Source organism: Cheilinus undulatus, linkage group 3 (genome assembly GCF_018320785.1).
Source record: "Cheilinus undulatus linkage group 3, ASM1832078v1, whole genome shotgun sequence".
Taxonomy (NCBI): domain Eukaryota; kingdom Metazoa; phylum Chordata; class Actinopteri; order Labriformes; family Labridae; genus Cheilinus; species Cheilinus undulatus.
The window spans coordinates 47,362,350-47,385,357 of NC_054867.1; the positions used below are offsets into that span (position 1 = coordinate 47,362,350).

General features: G+C 38.7%; 1 protein-coding gene across 3 annotated transcripts in view; it reads left to right on the forward strand.

The window, feature by feature from the left end:
* The window catches only part of ephb2b (eph receptor B2b), a 294,511-nt gene that overhangs the window by 204 nt on the left and 271,299 nt on the right, over positions 1-23,008 (forward strand). The gene's annotated exons all lie outside the window — the stretch shown is intronic.

Sequence of the window (23,008 nt, forward strand, 5' to 3'; positions counted from 1 at the left end):
TCACTGTATTTCCTCCACAGGAGAGTAACGGAAATTAACGGCTTTTCATCTTCGTTAATTTCTCTTTCTTATTCATATTATGGGGTTTACAGTGCTTTAATGCTTAAAACGGCAGGGAAGGGTTGACGCTGGGACACAAAAACACGCACCCGCATCTTCCGCAGGTACAAGGATGCTGTTCAGCGTTAATAGCGTTAATTACGGAATAAAACAGCGTGGCTTTACTAGCGTACAGCTAGCAACGTCAGGTTGGAAACGTTATATCCCAGTCAGTAGGGTCACATCATGTGTGTCCGCGGAGGTGTGTCACTGGTGTCGTCTCAGTTGGTGGTAAAAACGTGAAAGAAAGAGGAGCAGGTCTTCTGAAACATCTTACAGTATTTCTGCAAGTACAGCGTCGAAATTTGTTTGACTGGCATAATTTATCAAAGGTGGTATTTAGTCCTCTAACAGGCATGTATACACAAAGCTTTGCGAAGCAGTAAACGGCAGCCCGGCAGCGTGGCTCAAAACACAATGAACAGGTTGAATGGTGACAATAATCTCTCTTTTATATGAGTTTACAGTACTATGTCGGTGGTGCTCCAAACTAACCACATGGTTGTTTACTACACTAAATACGGTGATTAGAAATATCAGCTGGTATTTCTAGGGACTTTGGGTGAATTTTGCCAAAATTATTTGCAGAATATGAGAGCCATGTTTCATACTTTCTTTTGATTTAGGCCATGCCCAGTCTGCACTTTAAATTATAATTCAGAGGTATTATTTTGACTTTGTTTGCCTTGTTGACAGGATAGTGAGCCTTCGCCAAACTGACCAATGGAAAGTGTAATCCCAGTCATACACTTATTCGAACTATTTTGAGGATGTTGTCAGAAAACAAACATGTCTTCTTCCTCTGGTCAGTTTAACTAAACCTCATAATTACAGGTGGAGTCAAGGAAAAATGTAGAAACTCCACCAAATGTAACCGCTGGATAAAACACTGACAAAACGGAAAACAGGCGAAAAAAAATTAAGCTGCTTGTTTGTTGTAAAATTTGCACTTGTGTTAGTACAAGCACTCCAGCTTGGTAGAGGAAAGGACCTGCATGCCTGGTTCAAGATGTAGGGCTGGCACGCATACTTTGACAAACATCATATGCATTTGTCAACTTTTTTAATAGTAATCTAAAAGTAATTTGAAAGAAAAAAAACCCAAACTGTCACATTTTAATATGTGTTGTAGCTTTGCTTTTGAAGTTTTGTGCTCCATAGAGATTCCTATAAGGATAACTGTGCTACGATATGAAAGTGTCTATTAGAATTATTTTAAGGATCTCATAATTTCACGCTCAAAAACTATTTTTTAGATAGTAAATAATGCTGTTTTTATTTCATATTCATTAATTATTTAAAATATGAAACCGTCAGATATAATAATATTTAAACTGAATGCACTATGTCATCACTTTCCACCATGTCTTTTGTGTAAAATATTGAATATAAATTTACACTGAATATGCACAATTTTTTTAAATTTATGCAGTTGAAAGTACTGCGAGTGATTGGTTTCAATTTACTTCTATCCAGTGTGTACTTGCATAATACTCAATATCCTAGATTTGTTTTCCTTTCATTACTGATATCACGCAGCTTGATTGCTATCATAATAGCTGTTTATTATTTTATTTCATCTACACTGCTTTGCTAAGAGCAAAGGAACCACAGGATGTGAAAAATGCCAACAATAACAGCAGATTCACACCACGTAGTGTCCGACTTCCTGCTGTGTATCTATTTCTCTCCAAAATGCAAACATGGCCGTTGTTACTGTTTGTCTACATTTACTTTGTGAGTGGATAGAGGCCTAAAATACCAATCGGCACAGTTCTTCAGAGAGGTGTTTTTTAAAGTGTTTTGAAGGATAAGACTCCCGTGATGAGGAAGATGGGACTGTATTTGATGTAACAGTACGCATGGGATAGTCCTGCACCTTTTGGAGCCTTTCGCTTTCTTCTTTTTGATTTCAAAACTGGGCAAATCCCGACGCCATCGAGAGCAAACCCCCCTCCATTTTACCCTGTGAATCACCCTAGTCAACCATCCAATGAAGTTGCGAGGATGGCTTACGTATGAGAAATAAAGGGTTGAAAAAGAGGTCACTGCTGCTCTAATCCACCGAAAAAAAAAAAAAAAACATCCCAGCATGCATCAGAAAAGAACCCTCCAGTGGATCGTTTTGACACGTTTAGTGCAGGGACACCACATTTCCTCCATTGTTGTTTTAGTTTAATAGAGAGTGACATCTTCGCATAGCTTTGCTCTCTCTATAGTCACGAACGCTACCACTGAAATATGTATTTCATTATTCTGTACCATCGCATTGCATTAAAAGTGACTCGCCAAAGTATTTCGGAAACAATTTGCTGAAAGACACTTTGACTATGTGAATATAGTGGCCCACATTTTTTTAAGTACCTTATTTCTGTTGAACAAACAAATCAGAGGGCTGCAAATAATCAATGAATCAGGCTGGGACCATACTTGAGAGGATTAGAGGATTAAAACTTGGGCCAAAGTTAAGAAAATCCCAGCGTTGTCACACGCATCCATTTTGCAAACAGTGCCAACACTGTCAGTACACAATGCAAAGCCTGAAACACTGTAATAGGGTCTTGAAATGCTAATGTTTGTATTTTCCTCTCTCATTTCATCTCCATTGAAGCTACTTTTCTATGTTCTTCCAGTCTGGTAATATCCACATGGTGGATGAATATAAATGCCTTCCATTAATCAGTGGCATTCAACCATTTTTCAAAGGCATTATTTACTCCGTGGAATGTGAAACAAGTCTAAATTGTTGATTAGCGTTAATGTAGGCTGCCATTGATGCCACGTCTTATTGGTTTAGTTAACAGGGACAGACAGGCCCTTATTCGAAAATTAATGGAGGTAGTACTGCCAAGGAAATTAGCTTAGCTATGTCAAACATGTCTATGAAAACACACTGTGGATTTATCCCTTCATTAGTCCACCCATTCATTGTCATCAGTTGACAGCCATGCTAAGAAGTGTGCTCATCTAATTCTGTTGAGTGGAAATTTTCCAATTCATCTCCAGGCCATAAAATTGAAGTAGCCTGTATTGTTCGTGGGAGATGAAATTTACTAGACGGATCATTTGCCCCTTCTGCTCTTCTGTTGTGGCATTACAGTTTGTACTCAGCAAACGTTTTCGAGGCGATGCTCTGATTCAATAACAGCCTCCTCCAGATTCGTGTACAAGTAGTTGTTGGGGTCAGCAAGATGATAAATCACTTTGATTCGACGTTTTTTCCTCTTTTAGGGAGCATAATGGGACAGAAACCACAGCAGAGGATGGTGAAGTGGGGTAGAATGAGATCACAGCATGGAGTCTTTAAAAAATGTCTCGCAGATTTGATTGCGTTTCAATATGCACTGCATTCTTTCAGCGCTGTGTACAGCACTGCAGTCCATTCAGTTTAAAGTTGGCAAACACAGGCTGTGCTTATGTTTCTAATTTTCCTTTTTTGACTTGATTTAATTTAGTAAACGACTTACTTCTTTTGTATTTTGCATAACCCTTTCAGTTCCGTTTTTTTTTTCTCACACAATGTAAGGAAGTCGACAATTCAGCACATATTGTTAATGTTTGAAAATCCTGCCAAGTTTGGTAAAGTTGCTTTCATATGTTAATGCAGTTGCTGTTTTTGACCGGAATTGTTTTATAAGGAATGGGCATTTTGAGTGTAACATGGAAGCATTATGTTTTGTGGAAGAGCAACAAAAGACAGACGGAGGCGGGCTCTGAAATGGGATTAGATAAAGGTAAAACGAGCGACCGTATACAATCCGGTGTTTTCTCAGTCCACCCAATGAGCAGATGCAGGGAACTGGCCTGCACGCCAACCGCCACAGTAGGCTTTCACAAAGAATCTGTCTCTATTCAAGCCTTAATCCATGCTGCCGAGGGCCCGGGCATTGTCACTTTGCATGCAAAATTTCAATTAGTGCTGGTACCAGTTGTTTCACTTGGAGGGGGGTGTCACATTTCAGAGATATCTATGGCTACCTTTGGGCTGAGATTAAGGCAGAAGTGTCACCGCTATGCTTAATATTTTTTGCAGTGCATAAGGTTACTGTCACTGAGCTGCTCTGCTTTATCATGGCCACTGAAATGTTTCAGACGCTGACTGTGGTCTACCTCGAGGTTTTAATAAACCACTTTACAAGTAATATAATCTCAAACTTGTGCATGAATCAAATAAAGGTGCACTGACTGTGTTAAAACCTTTACACCTGAGATTGGATTTCACTGTTGTATTGTGCTGTCACATTACAAGCTAAACAGCATCGTGCTCCTCTCTCTGGCATGATCAGAAAGCTAGGGAGGTACTTTTTGAGGATACTGATTAGTAATTCCAGTAGCTAATAGTGCTGAATTTTAAAACTTGCAAATAAAAACAAGGTCATGACCCCTTACTAGAGCCAGGAGATTAATCCAGTTTCAATTCAAATCACAACTTTGGCTTCCCATGATCATGGAAACAAGATAATCATGATTAAACAACTACAGTTTTTTTTCCAACCATATCACCATGTATTGCTTGTTTTTTCAAAGTGTAACAGTGTTTAAGTTGAATAAATGCACGTGATTCAGGTGTTGTATAATCAGTGAGTAACTGTGTTCGATAATTATGATTCCAATACCGACTAAAACATTCATGATTGTGCCATGGTTGAACAGCCTTACCCCCAAAAAGTCTTTAACAGTCTTGAGTTTGCTTAGCACCATGGTGGTGTTATCATACAGTTTGTAACACATTACAGTATACCTAAGCGGTGGAGAGGATGAGGTGGGGGTCACCATAAATATAGACAGGATATGTTTGTTTAACAAGGGACTTTGATATGCACACAGCTGTACCTCTAATCTCTTAGGGTCCTGTCTCGCCATGCCTCATTCTGTAGCTTCGTTTCTGATTTTTTTTTTTTTTTTTTAGCATTATTGCTCTATTGACAATATTAGCAGTATTTTAAAGATGCTCAGAAAAAGGTACCTGCTTTTCAGATGTTTTACTTGATATTCCAGGTGATGCTTGTTGATGCTGATGTTTATCACAAAGATAATCCTAAACTGTGAGAACAGGACAGGATTGCAAGCAAGCAGCTGTAGAAAACTAAGAAGTACAAAACTTCAGTTTTAACAGGAGACATTAAAACTAGAGATACACCAACTGAAAATTAGGACTGATTTTGATGTTTAAAATAAGAATTGATCCATTTGCTGATACCATTGTTAGGGCCCTATGAAATCCGTTCTATTTATTTATTTTTTTTTTGCCATATTCCATTTTATTATTTTCCAAAAATTTTTTTTTCCGTTTCAATTTTTTGGAATTCCTTTTTTTTTCCTTCTTTTTCTTTTTCTTTTTTTTTTTTTTTTACCTTTCCCCTAATTTTACCATAAAAAGAGTGTCTTGTTTATGTAAATGAATCAAATGTTCACTAATTAAATAGAAATAGCTAACCTTAAATTTATTGAAAAAGGGCCACAGTTGGATAACCCTAATATAAAATAATTATTACCAGTTTAACTGTCAGATATTTCCAACATTTTAAGACAGACTTGCGTGTATAATCACACTGATGTTTGTAATGTAAACAAAGAAATCCTTCTGTTCTCTCAAACAGATAGTGATGGTAACTTAATATGAAGGTCACATTAAAGTTAAATGATTAAAAGTAAACCTTTTACCTAAACTTTTCTTTACTCTCTCAATATGTAACAGTCCATGCAGTTTGATGCTGCATTGTGTTTTACTCCTGACTGTGACGGTTCGCTCCTCATCTCTCTCCATCCTCGCTGTCTGTCCATCTGCCTCAGATCAGACCGCTACGTATTGGCTCGTTAAGCAACCAAAGGGAACTAGGTATCTACGGGAGGAATTACTAAGCTAACTGTTACTCGAATATAAAGTCATTTAGACTGTGGGGCTTCATAAACTCTCGAGTCTGTCCAACTCGATTTTTGAAGTCTACAAGGGGTGAGTGGTGAGCCTCGCACAGGCAGAGACACACCTCTCTCTCTCTGTGACTCTCAGGTGTGGTGAGGTAAAATAACTCGAAGCACGGATGAGTTTTTTTGAGGTGCAACATCTTGTCGTTCTGCACTGCTCCCTGTCGAGCTACGTGATGTTTGCCGATGTTTTGTGTAGCTGCTTTGACATGCCGTTATAGTTTAGGAGGGGGCGGGGTGAGTGTTTGGAAGTGAGGGTCAAGTTGTGCCCCGCTTTAGTATTCCCCCAGGAACATATTCCCAGATATACATTCCTCTCTCCAAAAGAAAACACAGCATTTCAGTCAAAACTTATTAAATTTCCGCGATTACTGCGTTGAATTCTAAATTCCGTTTTTATTGGCCAATTCCGTGATTCTGTCTGCGATTTGGTTAACGCGGAAATCATAGGGCCCTCCATTGTTTTTCCCTTTTGGTGCAAGACTCCTAATGTGAAAATTATTTTGAATGTATTCAACAGCAATAACATCCAAAGAAGCCGCAATTTTTTTTTTAAATGGATGAATTATGAACGTGAGACATGACACCTCAATTTGTGTTTTTGTAGTAAAGATACCTCCCTTCCGTGTGAAATGGTGATATTTTTTTTTTTTTAAAATAGAATGGACAGTAAATACTTGGGTGGCTGTAACTCTGCCTGCGTGGCCTGCCCAGGTGTTGTCTAAGTCTGGGAAACACTGTATAAGCTCTTGCTATTCTTATTTTTATATTCTTTTATCTCAAAATTGTATGTACTGTTTATCAACTGCATATGGTAAGGCTCTTGTCAGTTATTTTTTGAGGTATTAATAGTTTATAGAGAAAAACAACAGGTGTTTAATCTTCTGCTTCTCAGCTCTGTAATCAGTCCTACAGAAACAAGCCGGTCAGATATGCAGCCTGATGCTATCAGAAAATGAAAACATTTTCAGAGTCAACAGGTGGTTCACATCTTTCATTGCTAGTGTTATGCTGCTAGCAGCTAAAGAATCAGTAATGGAAAACAGTGGATTCATTTTAGAGTAAATATGATGTGCTCTTGACTAGTATTGTCTTAAAATGGGCTTGATTTGAAACACACCTTATCTGAAGGTAAAGATATTATGCTGCTTCGAAGCTTCATGCATTTTTTTCCTGTATAGCATGTTAAAGAATATGTCATTACAGTTGATAAAATTGTGAATTAATGGGAATGTACCTTTTTTTTCTTAAATGCATATTTGAACAAAAACTGTCTTGTTTAGGGTTGTTAAACAGCATTTTCTAGAATTTACTTAAAGGGAAAAAGATATAAAAATGAGTACAGCGACCTGTGAAATTACCCCAAACTGGCTGTGTTGCTGTCATTTTGCATATTATTAAAGTCATTAAAGAAAACAAACATCAGTGCTGTAATTTAGTTTTGAACAACCACAGATACTGTCATAGACGTGCAGATCAAGAGAAAACCTCTCAAGTGCATTCGTGTTTCACTCTGTAAAGAAACTCTGTCTGGATATCTTGATCTACCATATCTTCAAATCTTAAATACACACACATTAAGAAGCGAATCCACCCACTTTTCCTAATATTAGTTTTGCTCAATTCAGACAAAAGCCTTTGTGAATCAAATGATAGTTTCACTTATCTTTTCGCTTTTCAAGTTAACCTCTTTAAGCATCTAGGAGGTGGCATTTACTTTTTAATTATATGCCAGGCTCACAAAAATCCAAACACTGACTTTGAGGTAATTCTCCTTTCTACTGATGCATACTTTTTCCATCCTTGTGGTCTAAAGGCTGGGAAAATCAAAGTTTTCTTCATCATATTCTAAAATTTAAGATTCTAGCATGCTGACTGTAGTATTAGTGATTAATAGAGCATTTTAACTAAACTCTAAGGCACTTTTATGAAAAACTCGGTGTTAGTTTTATAAATGTTTTCCTCTTCTTACTTAAATTTTGATAACACTGGGGATACTGTGTACTATGAATGGTGAAAAGATAAATGATGTTGAAGTGTGTTATTTAGCGAGGATGAGGTGAATTAGGGGTCTTAAGATTTGTTTTTCTTGCAGTGCTTTAAGGATAGGTGTGCCGTGTGATTGTAGGGCTATAATTGTTTCAGTCTGGAGTTGGAAAAACATCACAGTCCAAAAAAGTGAAAGACTATGACCAAAGACATTTTAACAGTGTTGCAGTGCATCATATTTAACTACTGTTTAACTCCTCAATATAAAGACAACATCAAACTTAGCTAAAATAAAAAAAAAAACGTGGAGATGTATTTATTTATTTTATCATTGCAGTTATTTTGTTTACCACCCAATCAAGAGATCTGCCAGATGTTCTGTATTAATTCAGGGAGTGTCATTGTGCAACTAAATCAAGTTCCTGACCACTGGGCTTTTTTTCAGCCCAGAGGAATAAAGTTTGCATGTGCTGTTTTCTTGCTGACTAGCAGAGAGTAGTGGGGATAAATAGACCCGAAAGAAAAGAGGCATGCTTTACCTCCATGTAACCTCTCTGATATTTCACACAGGAATCTAGATCAAGGATGTTCTTATATCCTGCTGTCTTAATTAGCACATGTTAATTGGGAATATGCAGTCTCTTGGTTATTTATCAGGAAGAACCTGATTCATCCTAAACCGTTGGGAATAGAAATCATTTGGGGACAGTGAGATGTATTTCCAGACATTATTCATAGCAGCAAACGTGGAAGCAATCACAGTCAAAACGGCTCTGAAACATCAAGGCCTGATTATCAATAGAAGTCTTTGTGCAGTCTTTGGTAGAACTACTACACCCGTCTTTGTACTGTTTGTATTTAATGTCTTTGCCACTGCATGTCTCTATCAAACAGGGCTATCATAATAGCAGAACTTTAAACTCAGATACAGTAAAGGCAAAAATCTAATTCTAGACCTGTTTAAATACCCTAACAACAAAAATAGACGTTAGATGAAGGTTGTTATTCAATATAGGCATCCAGGGCCATTGTTGTTTTTTTTTTTTAATCCCCATTATGTTGTATTTATAAATTCTTTTCATAATGGTAATGATATTGGCTTCAGTCCTTAAAACAATTTCAAGTTTAAGGATGTTTGAAAAAAGATTAAACATTTTTGAAAAAGTTTAAAATTTAAAGAAAACACCTTAAGCTGATGTAGGTGTGTTGGTCCTGCCTTTAACTTCATACATTTATTTGAAAATATGGGTAATATATTTTGGGGGGCTCAGTCTATAGCTTGGAATCAGGGGGTCACCAGTTCAAGTCCTGGTCAGACCATATCTGGACTTTGGTGTGGTAGCTGGAGCGGTGCAAGTTCACTTCCTGAGTACTGTGGGAGTGCCCTTGAGCAAGGCACTAAACCCCCAACAGCTCCTGACAGCACTTCAGCAAGAGCAGCAAGGCCATCACTCTGCTATCAGTCTAAAAGTGCATGTCCATGTGGATCCTCTTTGTGCACGTGTGTTTGCATGTATCTCATCTTATGTGTGTAGCATATTCAACAACTGAGTGTAAACTGTGAATTTCCCTTCAGGGGTTAATAAAAGTCGGCTATGTCTTCTTCTTCATCTTCTCATTTACAGCAGATATATGGGTTATAAATATTGGCAGAAATTTTACATCTGCCAAAATTTATACTAATAGTTAACCTTAAAAAACAAAATCTCCTAATACCCATAATATGATATCATGCTTCCTTTGATGTGATCAAAAAATAGCGAAGAAGTGGGTAAAATACATTCATTTAAAGCAGCAAGATTTTCACAGTATTGCACTCCAGGCAGGGGTGTCAAAACTTTTTTCTGCTGGGGGCCACATACAAACAAAGTTAAGGATGGTAGGGACACGTTCATATACTTCATATTAGAGGTAGTAAAACCAGTCCAGTGTAGATATCTTAGATATGCTTAGTGACTGGATATGCTTTAATGGCTGACAAAGCATTACGCTCCATCATTTAAGGGTTCTGGCATAGCCAGACAGAAGTAAGGGGGACCCTGGTTGGCCCTGGCTACCACTGGCTCAACCAGTAAGAAAAAGAATGATGCTCTGTGCAACTGAGAGGGAAGATGCTGACAGCTCATCTTCAAATCCAGACATAAAACAAGAGCAAACTGAAGAAAGCTGCCAAACTTTATAGAAGTGATGGTAGTTGAAGTGTGATATGCTTTGTAAATTGCCTTTGGTGGCTCTATTTGCAGCTGTAATCCATCAGGGTATTTTATTATGATTTTGGCTGACAATATTTTACCATTTAGTGTTGTCTTTAATTAGTTACAAAAATAAATAAATAAATAAATAAAACTAAGTCCTCTTGTCAAAATGTTTGTTGACAGATTAGCCTGGTAACGCCACCTAGTGCTGAAACAAAGTGCAATATAGTCAAGCACAAGTGTCATGTTTTAATGGGACACATTTCATCATAATTTAAGAATTTCCTGGGGGACGATTAAAAATGGGCTATGGGACAACCTTTGGCCTCCGGGCCATGGTTTGGACTCCTCTGCCTTAAGGCCTGTCCTTGGCAGCTTGTGGCCACAAAAATTAAAAATCCAAAACAATTATGAGTTTGTAGTCAGAACTTACTAACCCACTGTAAAGGTTATATGCATTTCCCTTGTGATTTGCTCCAGTTGTCTGATAAAAGAGCTATGAAATTAGAAACTCCAGTAAATCATCTGAGGTTCAAAAGGAGAGTAAAAGGTTAAGGTTTCTCTGTTGTCAAGCTGTCTTATGCTAGCATTAGCAAAAGCAGATAGCCTGTCCTTTGGACAACCCAAGCAGTGAAGGCTTCAGTAGTTGTAGCTCACATATTTATAGATCAAGGACATGGTGTCCTTATGTTGTTGTTTTTTTTGTTTTTGGTTTGTTGGCCTTTGGAGGTAACAAAAAATCCAATAATCTGATCCATGCCATTGATTTGCTTTCACTAGCAGCACCGACTACATCCTTTACACTTTGCCCTGATGTGATGACTTTATCAGATTAGGACGATTAGAGAATCTGATTAAACCCTTTTCAGATATGTTTTCCAAATAACACCTCGTATTGTTTTGATCTAAAATCAGCATTTGGATGGTGATCTAGAAGACAGAGTTACTTTGTGTGGGAGTGTTTACATGAACTTGGGTTCAAAGTTTGAATACATAATTCTGAAATTTTAGGACAAATTTTGGCCCTAAATTAAGGGATGCTTGAATTGGCATTTAAAAATATTGTGTCCATCAGACAACGTCGCTGTCTTCATGTCTGTCACAGATATCTTGGCCTCTTTGAAAAGTAGACGTCATCTGATCAGCGTGACCAATATTCTTGTCACATCCTTCATGTGTTGAATCATATGCATTAACAATACGGCGCTTATAATATTCAACCCAGCAACTAAATGAGAGAGAAGGAGGAGGAGGAGGGAGAGTTTACCCTGAGAGAGGTCAGACCTCGTTTCAGAGACCCCCATCCACACACACCCCAGGTACTGTGACACTGCCTTTATGAGCTCGCCTGCAGAACACAAACCCTCCGGATTAGTGTCTGGCTCTCAATGTCCCCGGGAGCAGAGCCCATCGGCGGAGACAAAGCCCGGCTGATTGCGTTGTCATCTGCATCACAAAGGGAAGCCTTCTCTACCTGAACCTCTGCCTGCACGCCGCGCAGCACATCACATCTATCAGCGACTGTGCAGCCACGTGACATAGGCCTTTTGTTTTTTTGTCCATTTCTGCCCGCCCCCCTTCTTCTATTCTTTTCTCTGTGGCCACAACCGTCTGTCCACTGTGGCCCATATCAACAGCAGACCCCCCCTTCCGCTAGCTCCTGAGTCTGCACCAGTGCTGACCGTTTTTTTCTTGATTTAGCCGCTAGTTATGTGCTCAGCACTGTGTGCATCATCTTCCCTCGTTACAAAGCCTCTAACACATTTGTTGACTCTCCTCCTCTCCCCCTCTGCCTCTGGCTGGCTTGCTGTATCTGAGCTCAGCCAAACATGCAGCCACATCAGACAAAAAGCCTGGTCCCCCCGCTGTCAGACCCAAACATGTCTATTGGTACTCGGACAGGGAGAACTCCTCCGCTGAGGTGCTGCCACTGAGCAGACATGTTTTATCTGATTAGTGTAGAGGGCAGGCAGCTTCTGCTCCTCTATGACTGATGATCACTGTTGTTTTGTGTTTTTGTACCGGGCATGTCCAGCAGCCATAACAGAAATACATCAGCCAGTGCAGATAATCTTTTAATGCTTATGTACATACGACCTTATCAAAGGCCTTATGTTGGCTTTTAATCCATTGTGCTCTGCAGAGAAAATGGTTTGCAAGTCAGTACATTCCTTGTGATTGGAATGGGATTTCTTGCTGATCTACAAATGATTTGTATCATTAGAATAAACACAACCTAGATGAAAATAATCAGCTTTAATTACTGATGAGAGTATCCAAATTGTCATCAAGAAAATACTGAAATTAACATGTTTTGATCAGATCTGAGAAAAATAAATGTATCATCCACAAACAACCAGTGCTGCAGAAACATTCAACAAGTTTCTCTCCCCTTTTTTGTTACTAAGTGTTGCTATTTTTGTGGGCAATGTGTAAAGAAGTTTGGAGTCTAATTTGCAATGGAAATACAGTGCCTGCATTCTTGTTTTTGCTTGTCTAACTTGGAGTGCTTCCAAACACTTCATAAGACTTAAATTTTTGTAACTCGAAGGATGTTGGGGCTGGGTATTGGCAAGGAACTTGCATTATCATCTGGAAAAGCAAGGTCTATGCCTTTGCAAGGCAATACTACCCATTTTTTTCTTCCTTTTTTAAATAGTTATTTTGAAAGCAATACTGAAAAGGTTTTTTTATGCTGTTTAATATTTGCATGTTTTGTGTTGAGAAATATAAACGTCAAAGCTATCATTATTCTCTGCATTGTCCTTGATAATCAAAGATACCATCTATGGAATGTAACGTCATTTCAAATCACAATATTGTTCAGTATAATCCCAATTGCTCGTTATTACTAAATCATGCAGCAACAAATGCATTTGCACAGTTCTAAAGGATTTCTAAAGTTTTCTAAATTATGCTTACAAATGGTCTGCAGCAGCGGGTCTTGACTGGTGTAGCTGTAGGACGCATCACAGTCTCATTCATGACAAATCATGACCCAAATGTCCAATAATGTTCAGCCACTTATATTCATTCAATGAAAATGTTCCAGTTTTGACCATGGATGGAACTAAAGATATGACTGAAAAAAGATGAGCAAATCAGACATGCTCTACTCCATATTATATGAGAGATACAATTTTTTTGTCAATTTTTCAGTGAAATAATATTTTTAACTGGAAAAAGCAACTTTGTAATCCCAGGAAAAGGAGATAAATGAATGTAAATATTGAAAAAACATTGACATTTACCCATAATCATGGTAAAACAGATTATTGAAAAATATACAAATGTCTGTCCATAAAGGGCTTCAGTGCTTACTAGACCTTTGGCCATCTTTTTTTCCTAGGAGCAAATTCACAACCCACAAATTCACTGATCTTGGTCACTCCTGCTTGTTTATTTTAATTTTTACACCAGTTTTAATCAACAAAATGGCATCCCAAACAGATGTGCATCATAATTCAAAAGACAAACAATAAATGAGATATATATTGAAGTTTATTATCTGAACAGGATTATGTTTAAAGCAGTTAGTCTGTTAAAATGAGGTTTAGTGCCTTGAAGTATTATTTCATCATTTCAAATCCCCATCTTCTCATATTTTCTGATTTGAAAGTGAAATATTCTTCATCCATAGTTTTGATTTTTAGGGTAGAAACATGGAAACTATCTCTGGCGTGATAACAAAGGCTGAAGGGTCCATATTTTAATCTACTATATAAGATGCTTAATGAAAAGATTCAGTAGATTTAAGCAGGGCGTGACATTTAAAAAGCACAGAGAGAGAATGACTTTTTGTGTCCCAAAGTGTGATAGTTGGCTTTTTTTTCATAAGTAATTGCATTAGCTTGGAGAATAGGGAATTAACACAAAGCAATTAACTGATTTGGCCTTTGGCTGTGACTCGTCTGGTTTTAGAGCTGGAGCTAATTCTGTTTTTTTTTTTCGTAGATTAATTTAAAAATCATACTCAGTCTGAAGTATAACCTTGTAACCCATACAGTTGGAGATAGTGGAAGTTGCTTTCACTCACTAAAATAAGTGAATAACTTTAGCGTAGGTGGGTTAAATGCTGAAAAATAACCATCCCTGTGAGGCTCTGACTGTTGTTTATTCTAATGAAGCTGTAAAGAAATGCACTCAGAAAAGAGGTCAGGAATCTCAAAGGATAGGGTCATTGCTACGGCAGTGTAAACACAATTCTTATAGCTCTATCACCATGTAGTCCAATTACACAGGACTGCTAAGCTAAGGTGGCTAATTGTCAACAGCAAGGGGGCAATTTTCAATTCAGCTTTGGGGGTGAGATCTACTGGGAACTGCTGAGGATGCTACAATTATCTTCTTCATCATAGAGAGTGTTGTTTTCTTAATGGGACTCTAGCCATGTGTGTCAGACACTGCTAGTAATATGCATCACACTTCAACCATTTAATGCTACTCTCTGGCCTTAACAGTGACACGAGGAGGCATGTAGCTTGTGGGAAGTCTATTATCTGACATTATGGTTACAAATCAAATCCACTCTGGAGAACATGAACTGGCATTTTATTGCTGGAACCACATTTACCATTTTTTACCAAGTCGGTTCGAGTATGGTTTCAAAGCTAATACTTGAGCTAGCACCAATTATTTGTTTTTTCCACAGCTGAAGAACTGCCTCTGGACAAGAAGATCTGGTTCCAGTATAGAATGTAAAGCCAGTTTGTTTCAAGGAGTGAATCGTCCTCATAATTGAAGAGAAATTACCCAAACTAACTGAAACCACAGCAAAATAACAGTGTCTTAACATGTTGTTTTCTACCACTGAACATTAGACTTCTGTGCTTAATTAGACACAATGGCGATTTGAGGACAAACTCAGCTCTGTTTATGAGCAAAGTAAGTGTTAGCTTAAGTAAGTCAGAGGCTAACCTCAGCATCTTGGGTTCAGTGTTCATGACCCGCAATTTCCACATAGGATGACTGCGCCGCACACCGAAGCACCGTGGCTTTGGTCTGACCAAAGGCGAGCGACCTCGCCCACTGGAAGATAGTCTGGAGCGCTGTGCCACGGCGCACGGCCCTGATCAGCAGGCAGAGATTGGAGCTTAATTTATCATCCTTTCTGGTATAATGCTTCTGCCATTGGGTGAATACATTAGGAAGTTTGAAGGTTAATGTTTGCTGAAAGGATCTGTAGTTTTATGCAAAATTATTTGGCTTAATATCCCCAGAAGTTTACTTTTCCTCGTCAATGGCACCATTGTAGCTCTGTGACCCACTGACCTCTTGGTGACCCTTTGCTCTCACTGCAGGATGAGACGTAATGTTGATACAGTGATGACTCACGATCAGGAGTATGTGCATTGTATTGTACTTTGAAAGAACCGGATATTCTACGCTTGTGATTCCTCTTCTGGAGCGTTCTGATCGACGGGTATTGACGTGGTTTGGCAGCAGCTGGCGATGAAAATAGACCTGCAGCATATCTCGAACAAAGTGAAGCAAAGTGTCGGTCCAGGACGCGCCGCTGCCGGCCTGGAGCGCCGGCTGTGGAAATGCTCGGATAGACGAGAGGGAGCGATTTGCTACACAGTACGATTTGCCAACGGTTCATGGCGTGTTTGCTGTATGTGGAAATAGGAGGTACGAATAATAATGTCAGGTTATTAACATGTCTCCTCAAAAAAGCAAGTAAAAGCAGTCACAGTAAGCATCACAAATCTGTTTGACCAGTGTAGTCTGGACTAGAAAAATCCAACAGCAACACTTGTAGAGGTACTTGATCAGGCATTTCTGTTGTCGTTCCAGAGCTTGGCACTAATGTTGCTGGGAAAACAGTGACGTCTACGGTGACATAGTGACTTAGCTGTCAGGGCCTGCTCCAGCCTGTGGAAAAGCAAACTCTTATTTGCCAGTTGAACCAACTCCAATCCAGCTCCAGCTTAGCACCAGCCCAGGAACTGGCTTGCTAGGAAAGGGTTGAGCTCTATTGGGAATGCAGCTGTTTGGTGTGATATCTGGTCTCACTTCAGTGTGGCTCATTTGGTAGGTTTACTTTTTGTGTGTCTCTGCTCTTCATCAGTTGTTCTTTGTTTAAGATGCTCAAATAGCAACAGCTGCCTTTTGAAATGCTTCACTTGATATTCTGTAAGCATTGCAGGTGAGCTGCATGTGTGAATGCTTATTGTTGATGAGGTAGCATATTGCAGCTATCATCTTGGAGTGCAGGAGTATAGGAGTACGTTGGCAGCAAGCAGCTGAAAAAAAAACAGCTGTTAAACGATGGCGCAAGAAGCTTAATTGTAAACATGAGACACTGCTCCTCAAGCAGTACATTTATTGAAGGGACCTATGAGTGGACACCTCTTGTTTGTCCTTGGATGGTTATTATGTACAGACTTACGAAAAAAGAAGAAACAACAAATAGTCAGAAAATATACCTGGGTGGCCTGCCTAAGTGTTGCCTTTATGCGGGACTACTTGACCATAAGCTGTGCCAAAAACTCCTTGAAGTAGACTGGTTTAACCTGACTCAACTCAGTTTATTTTACTTCATGTCTTCCAGACAAACATGCAGCCACATACAAGGTCACAATTCAAAAAATACAGTCCATACAAAGTAAAATGAAGTGTAAACCACAGACAATTTTCTTTTGAACCTTACATCACATATGCCTGGATCCAAGTGAATGTAACTTTAGGGAGGGACAAAACCAAAACCTAAATGATAGCAGGCTGTACTAAAGAATGCCTTTTTTTGTTCCTTTTGTTTATTAACCTCTTGAATGTTGTTTATCATCACATCACATTCCTGCTGTATGAAACACTCTTATGGGATGCCTCTGTTTTTTTAGTCATCGACAGAGAAAAGAGCTATAAAAGAATACAAAAGCATTAAAGCTATTGTAGAGTAATAACTATTGGATGGCCAAGTAGAGGATGTGGTGAATCTTAGTGTTTTGTTACTGTAGGGATTGATTCTGTTTCAAACAGAAGCATAATTTAGATTGATGAAAGGCCGGGGTTAGCAGTTTTATTTCTCCTCTGACCTCACCTCTCTCCGTCACAATCAGTCTGCCTCAGCTTACTGCTCCACAATCAATACCCTCGACTCAGCAGAGATTATACCCTCATGATTGTGTTTATGCTGCCCTCTCAATCGGCACACATTGTAGTGCTTTTATACCCTGCAAAGCCGGTGATAAACACACCGTTTGGGCAGAGAAGGCTTACCTGAATTTACATAATCACTTGTCTGGAAGTGGATGGAGTGTGGGGAGCAATCAGCTGCATCTGCCACACTCACACTTGTAAGAGCTCTTGATAACACTATGAAATCTTGTCTCCCCACTTGTTCCCTCTGACAATTCATTGTTGTTTTATTCAAATTTAAAAGCAGGTTGTGGAATCCAGAAGGAAACCCTATCTCTAAAACACATGTCCATGGAAAAAAAAGGCTGATATATATCCTCTGGGGTTCATAAAACAATGCCTGGAATCACAATACGGCCGTGAGGTAACGTGGCTTACAAACAGGAGCTAGGTATATTAGGAGATGTTGAAATGATGACTGTTTTCCATGCCTTCCCCTGGCAGGGCCTTTTTTCGGGTAGAAATCACAAAGGATCATTTGGGAGGGCAGCTGGAAAATCCATAGAGGATCTCTGGAGACCTGCTGTGCCTGTGAAATCAATGCAGAGGTCCAGCTGAGACCATTAAATGAAATGAATGTTATATGATAGGGTTAAACATGTAGAATATTATTATTCATGCGGTCCAAATAGGTTTTTCATCTGCAGATAATGCAAGCAGGCATGCACGTCAATAAAGGCACAGCAGAGAGTGTTGTGTTACAAGCAGCTTCTACTCATGAAAGCAATCTGTCATGTTTTGAACCTGTTGTTAGACTGAAGATAGAGAGCAGCAGAGACAGCGGAAAGTTAGATAAAGTGAAGTTTGACTATGCCTTGTGTCTTATAGGGTCATTACTTCATAAGGACAACTGAAGCATTAGAATGGGTAATGATTTTCAGATTTATGCTTCAGGTTTCTGCTTGTTAAAGGGAAATTTTTCTATTCCAGGATAACTTCACTGCTTAGTGCTGTGCTCATGGTGGATTAATGTTGGGTCTATGTTAATAATGGAACAAGTAGCACAGTCTAGACCTGCCTTCTTTGTTAAGTGTCTCAGAAAACAATTGTAATGAGCTGAATCAAAGACTGATTGAACAGTTACTAATTTATATAAAAGAAAATCAAACATTTCGTTCAACTATTGTCTAATTTTTTATGGTGCCTGGCTGTAATGAGATACAGCTGCCAGACAATGGATGTAGAGAATCTAAATGATAGTTGCCAACCGCATTAAATTAAAGAAAAAGAAAGTATTAATGTCAGATGAAACATCTTTAGCCATACAGTCTCTAGATGAAAGAATGTTGCATCTCTTATGAAACAATCTGTTTGTATAAATGTTATTTTGAAGATCAATTAAATGATCTTTTTCCCTGAGTACTGCCGAATATAATGATGGTTTATTAAGTTCAGATTACCATGACATAGCATCAGTAAAGTAGGCAACCAATTTCCAGTGTTTGTTGGCATCAAGCTAACAAACTCAGACTTCCATCCCAGTTCATTGATGAAAATCTACAAATGTCTTTGGCACTGATGCATCTGTTCAACCATCAGTATAGTGGGTTCCAGTGGTTCACAACCTTTTTTTTTCCATTAAGCCCCTCCCCCCACATGACAAAATTAATATATTGCCAGAAATATTGACTGTTTGAATAGATTTTACCATTCAAATCCAAACAAATAGCCAAAAACACAAGTGTTCTTACTCAAAGACCCAGTGGTGCTGGACCTCAGGTTGGGAATCAATGAAACAGGCGATATTAGCCATTATCCCATAGGTCATTGGCAGATCATATTGCATAAGCAGATGTCAGAAGCAGATTTGTATCTGTTGTTTCATACGAACTACATGCTGGCATAGCTCTCTTAACTGCTGTTTTATAGAAGAGGTTTTTATGAGGCAGACGAAATGACCTGTTGGACTAACTCTGATCTGTTTTAATGTTTGAAACATCAGAGAAAGCGTCTGCATATTTTGGAGTCTCACACAAAAGAAGTTGTTAAAAAGAAATGTGTTATCAGTTGGTTAAAATGTCATTTAAACATAACTGGCCCTGATTTTCACTTGGGTGCATCTCTCTATTCTACATTTATTCCTTTCTTAATGGCAGATAGCTGAGGAATCACAAAGCACATTCAAAAACATAAAAAATATTTGATTTTTAAAGAAAAAGTTGAAGATAAAGTTTTGATAGTGATCTTATTAAGTAATTTTTTTTTTTTTTGGTTAGAAAGGAAAAGTAGTACATTACCATAATTGAAATTCAATCACTGTGGTTGTAGAGTTTGATGAAATAATTTAATGTAAAGTAAAAATACTTACTATTAGTAATGTATTGCAATGTAGGCTAACTTATTGCAAGTCTTTTGTTATCATTTACATTCTTTTGTACTTGAGTTTATCCGTGTGGAGTTTTCTTACTTATTTTCCACTCTCCTTCTACACAGCATAACAGCCACAAAACTGACAAAAATCTGCAAGTGATTATATGTGTAAAACACAACAATCATAAATTAAAGTATATAAGTAACATGTGTCTTTTTATGGAAGTTTTTCTCCAGATACAGCGCCTTATGGTAACACTGGGGAACAAATACATTTGTGGCATGGGTGGCCTCAGCAGGGAAGGAACCCCAAACCCGGGTACAGTTACCCACACGCTGAGCTCCCTGCGGTGCCGCCCCAGTGTGATTACACCTCTTCCTAGCAACTTTCAATCTGCTTTCCTTTAGAAATGGTTTGACACTTTGTAGTGGTCGGGCAGGCACACTACGTGCATATAGCGCCTGGACTGGTTGATGGGGCTGCTGTCAGGAGGCCTGCCTGCTAGAGTGATTGAAAAAGCATGTTGGGGATTAGCCGTCTGTCCTCGTCTGTGTGGCGCTCCGGCTCTAGAGGGGTGTGTATCCGGGGGAGGGGGGCTTCAGGGGGGCTCTGCCATAGTGCTGAATGATGGAAAAGGTGGAGTCGGACCTCAGTTCTCACACTGCCGACACAAAGCCTCTCACACCCGCACACATGCTCATAAACAGATTTGGCCACATGACCGACACATGCTAGCAGGCACACATGCCCCTAACTCAAGGCTCAACCTATTTCTGCTGCCAGCTAGTGGGAATACATGAAAGATAATTCACATCCTTGCTCCAAATGTCCGCTGGGCACACTGAATTCAACACTTTTAACAAAACGAGAAAAGCCATTGTTGTTTTGTGTGAGCTGCTTTTTGCCTCGCTGAGCAGAAAGAAGCAGCTTTGGGTCATTTTTAGTGTGACTTTACTTTTCTTTCCACCATGAGAGCTGAAAAACAGCATTTTATGCAGAAAATCATTCTCCTTTGATGTCAGTGCCTACAGTAATATGCACTATTTTACAAAATAGAAATTGAGACCCATAATAGTGTTTAGTGGTTCTCCTTTAACAGACACATTTCTGGCATGAACACGTACTAATCTGTATTTCACAGATACTAGCATGCTAATGTTCTGTCCCTCCTTCTCTGTCAGTCTGCTTCAAACACACATAGCATGAAGACTTCTGTCTACACTTTTTCAAACTTCAACACCTGCAGCGCTGCCTGTCTGGCTTTTTTGGAGTTACGGCATTAACATGGAAACCAGAGGGCTGAAGCTGGATTAGTCGCGAGGAGGTGTGAACACAAGGTCAGAGCAAAGATGGCCTTTCAGCTACGATTTTGGCGTCGCACTTTTACCCTTGCGTGTCTTAACACAATGCTTACAAGGAAAGTCAAACTTGCCTTCACTTAAGGATAAAAGAATGAAATGTTGATATTTTGTGGCTGCATTCTTTCTGGTGTAATTTCCCTGATAAATCCACCCGTCAGATTGTCGTTCATATTCCAGCCTGAGGCAGGTGTTATAAGGAGCCTTAACTTCCCTCTCAGTTGAGTAAAGATTACAGCAACTGGCAGCTTCATAAGCAGCTTCTCACTGGAAATAAGGTTGAAGGTTGAAATTGCTGTTAAAGTAATTCCTGTAAGCTGTGTGCTCAAAACTCCACCAAACCTGGACAGGGATTGTTTACCACAGCACAGGTCGGATTTGTTTTGACTGTTAGAGATTAAAACTGTAAGCTGTTGGAGAAAAACATTTTAGATTTATTGCTTTTTTTGGCATTTAAAGCCATTACTCATAACTTTCTGGAAACCTCATGACGACCACAGAGCATCTAGTGGCACATTTCTGAAATTGCAAATGTTAACATGCTTGAAAAAATAGTACAGTAAAGTAGCATTTACTGAAGTGATGACATTAGATGGAAAAAGGTAGGAGTGGGAAACTTGCAGTAAATTTAATGATGGGAGTTTGGTCAGAATGAGGCTGAGAAATTACTTGTGTTTTGGTTAAGGTCATGATTTTGGTTAGGTTTGGTTAGATAAACTTAAAATAAATGTATCAATTAATAATATTTGTTGGAAATCTAGGTTTAAATAGTCAGATATCTAGATTTTCCCTTTAACTTTTTCAGGTTCTCTTCTTGTGCTTAGCAGGAATACTACATGGAAATGCCTCATCAGAATGTGAAACATTTGGGTCATTTGTGCACCAGCTCATTTTTTCTCCCTTTCTTCAGTCTCTGTACTAACACATGAAGGAGTGCAGTGAAGGGCAGAGGTGATTCTCTGACTACATGGGATTTCATACGGAATATCTGCTGAACATTTATGCATTTTTGATTCTCTTTTTTCCACATAAGATCCCCTTCTGTGATAGATATACTTGAAGATAATATCATTTTTTCTCTCTAATCCTCCTGTACATGTTGTGTTATTAAGCAGGAAATAAAACCAATCAAAATTGAGAATCTGATTTGGTCTGAAAAAATCTGAGATTAAATTTATAGGTCCTATTGCTCAGCCCTAAAAGAAAGTAAAGTACACATTCAAACACATTCATTGCCTCTTTTTCACAGACGCTCATAATGTACATACCCTGAATTTTTTCTAAATTAATGGTTTACATGAAGCCATGTGTAGCGGGATAGTACATGGTGAAATTGACATAGCAATAGGGCCTGACAGGGATGGGTTTTCACAGGTTGACACCAATACCAATATTAGAGAATAAATTCTGATAGCCCATGTATCAACCATTTAAATTTTTACGCGTATCTTTTTTGAATTCCTAGATTGTCAGAAATCTGTCATTTCTTCTGTTTGCTTCTTATTCAGGTGGTAGTGGGTGTTGGTGTGATGAGCATCATATTGAGGATTCTGTGATATGTTTCCAAGCCCACTAACATGCACCAAAGGGTCAAAATATTAGGAACACCTCTCACAACAACAGCAACACTCACTAAAGAGTCAGTAGTAAACATACAGAAGGATGAATCATGAATGAATGAATGAATCTCTTCAACAAACTTAATGCTCAACCAAGTTGCTCAGAGCTCCAGTCTCTCTGCTGTAAGGAGGTAAATATGGAGCGTACAACATGAAAGGAGTCAAACTCAACCCTTAGAATCAGTGTCTATCTGCTAACTTTTGGACGATTATTTTAAATAGGCTATAATCAGGCCTTACACAAAAATAAAAACAAAACAACAACAAACAGAATAGTGATAATAAGCTTAAATGATTATGTTGCCCAGAAAGGTACCTGATTATTTCCTTCTGCAGTAGAGGCCCAAGCCCAAGCCCAAGCCCATCCCTCAT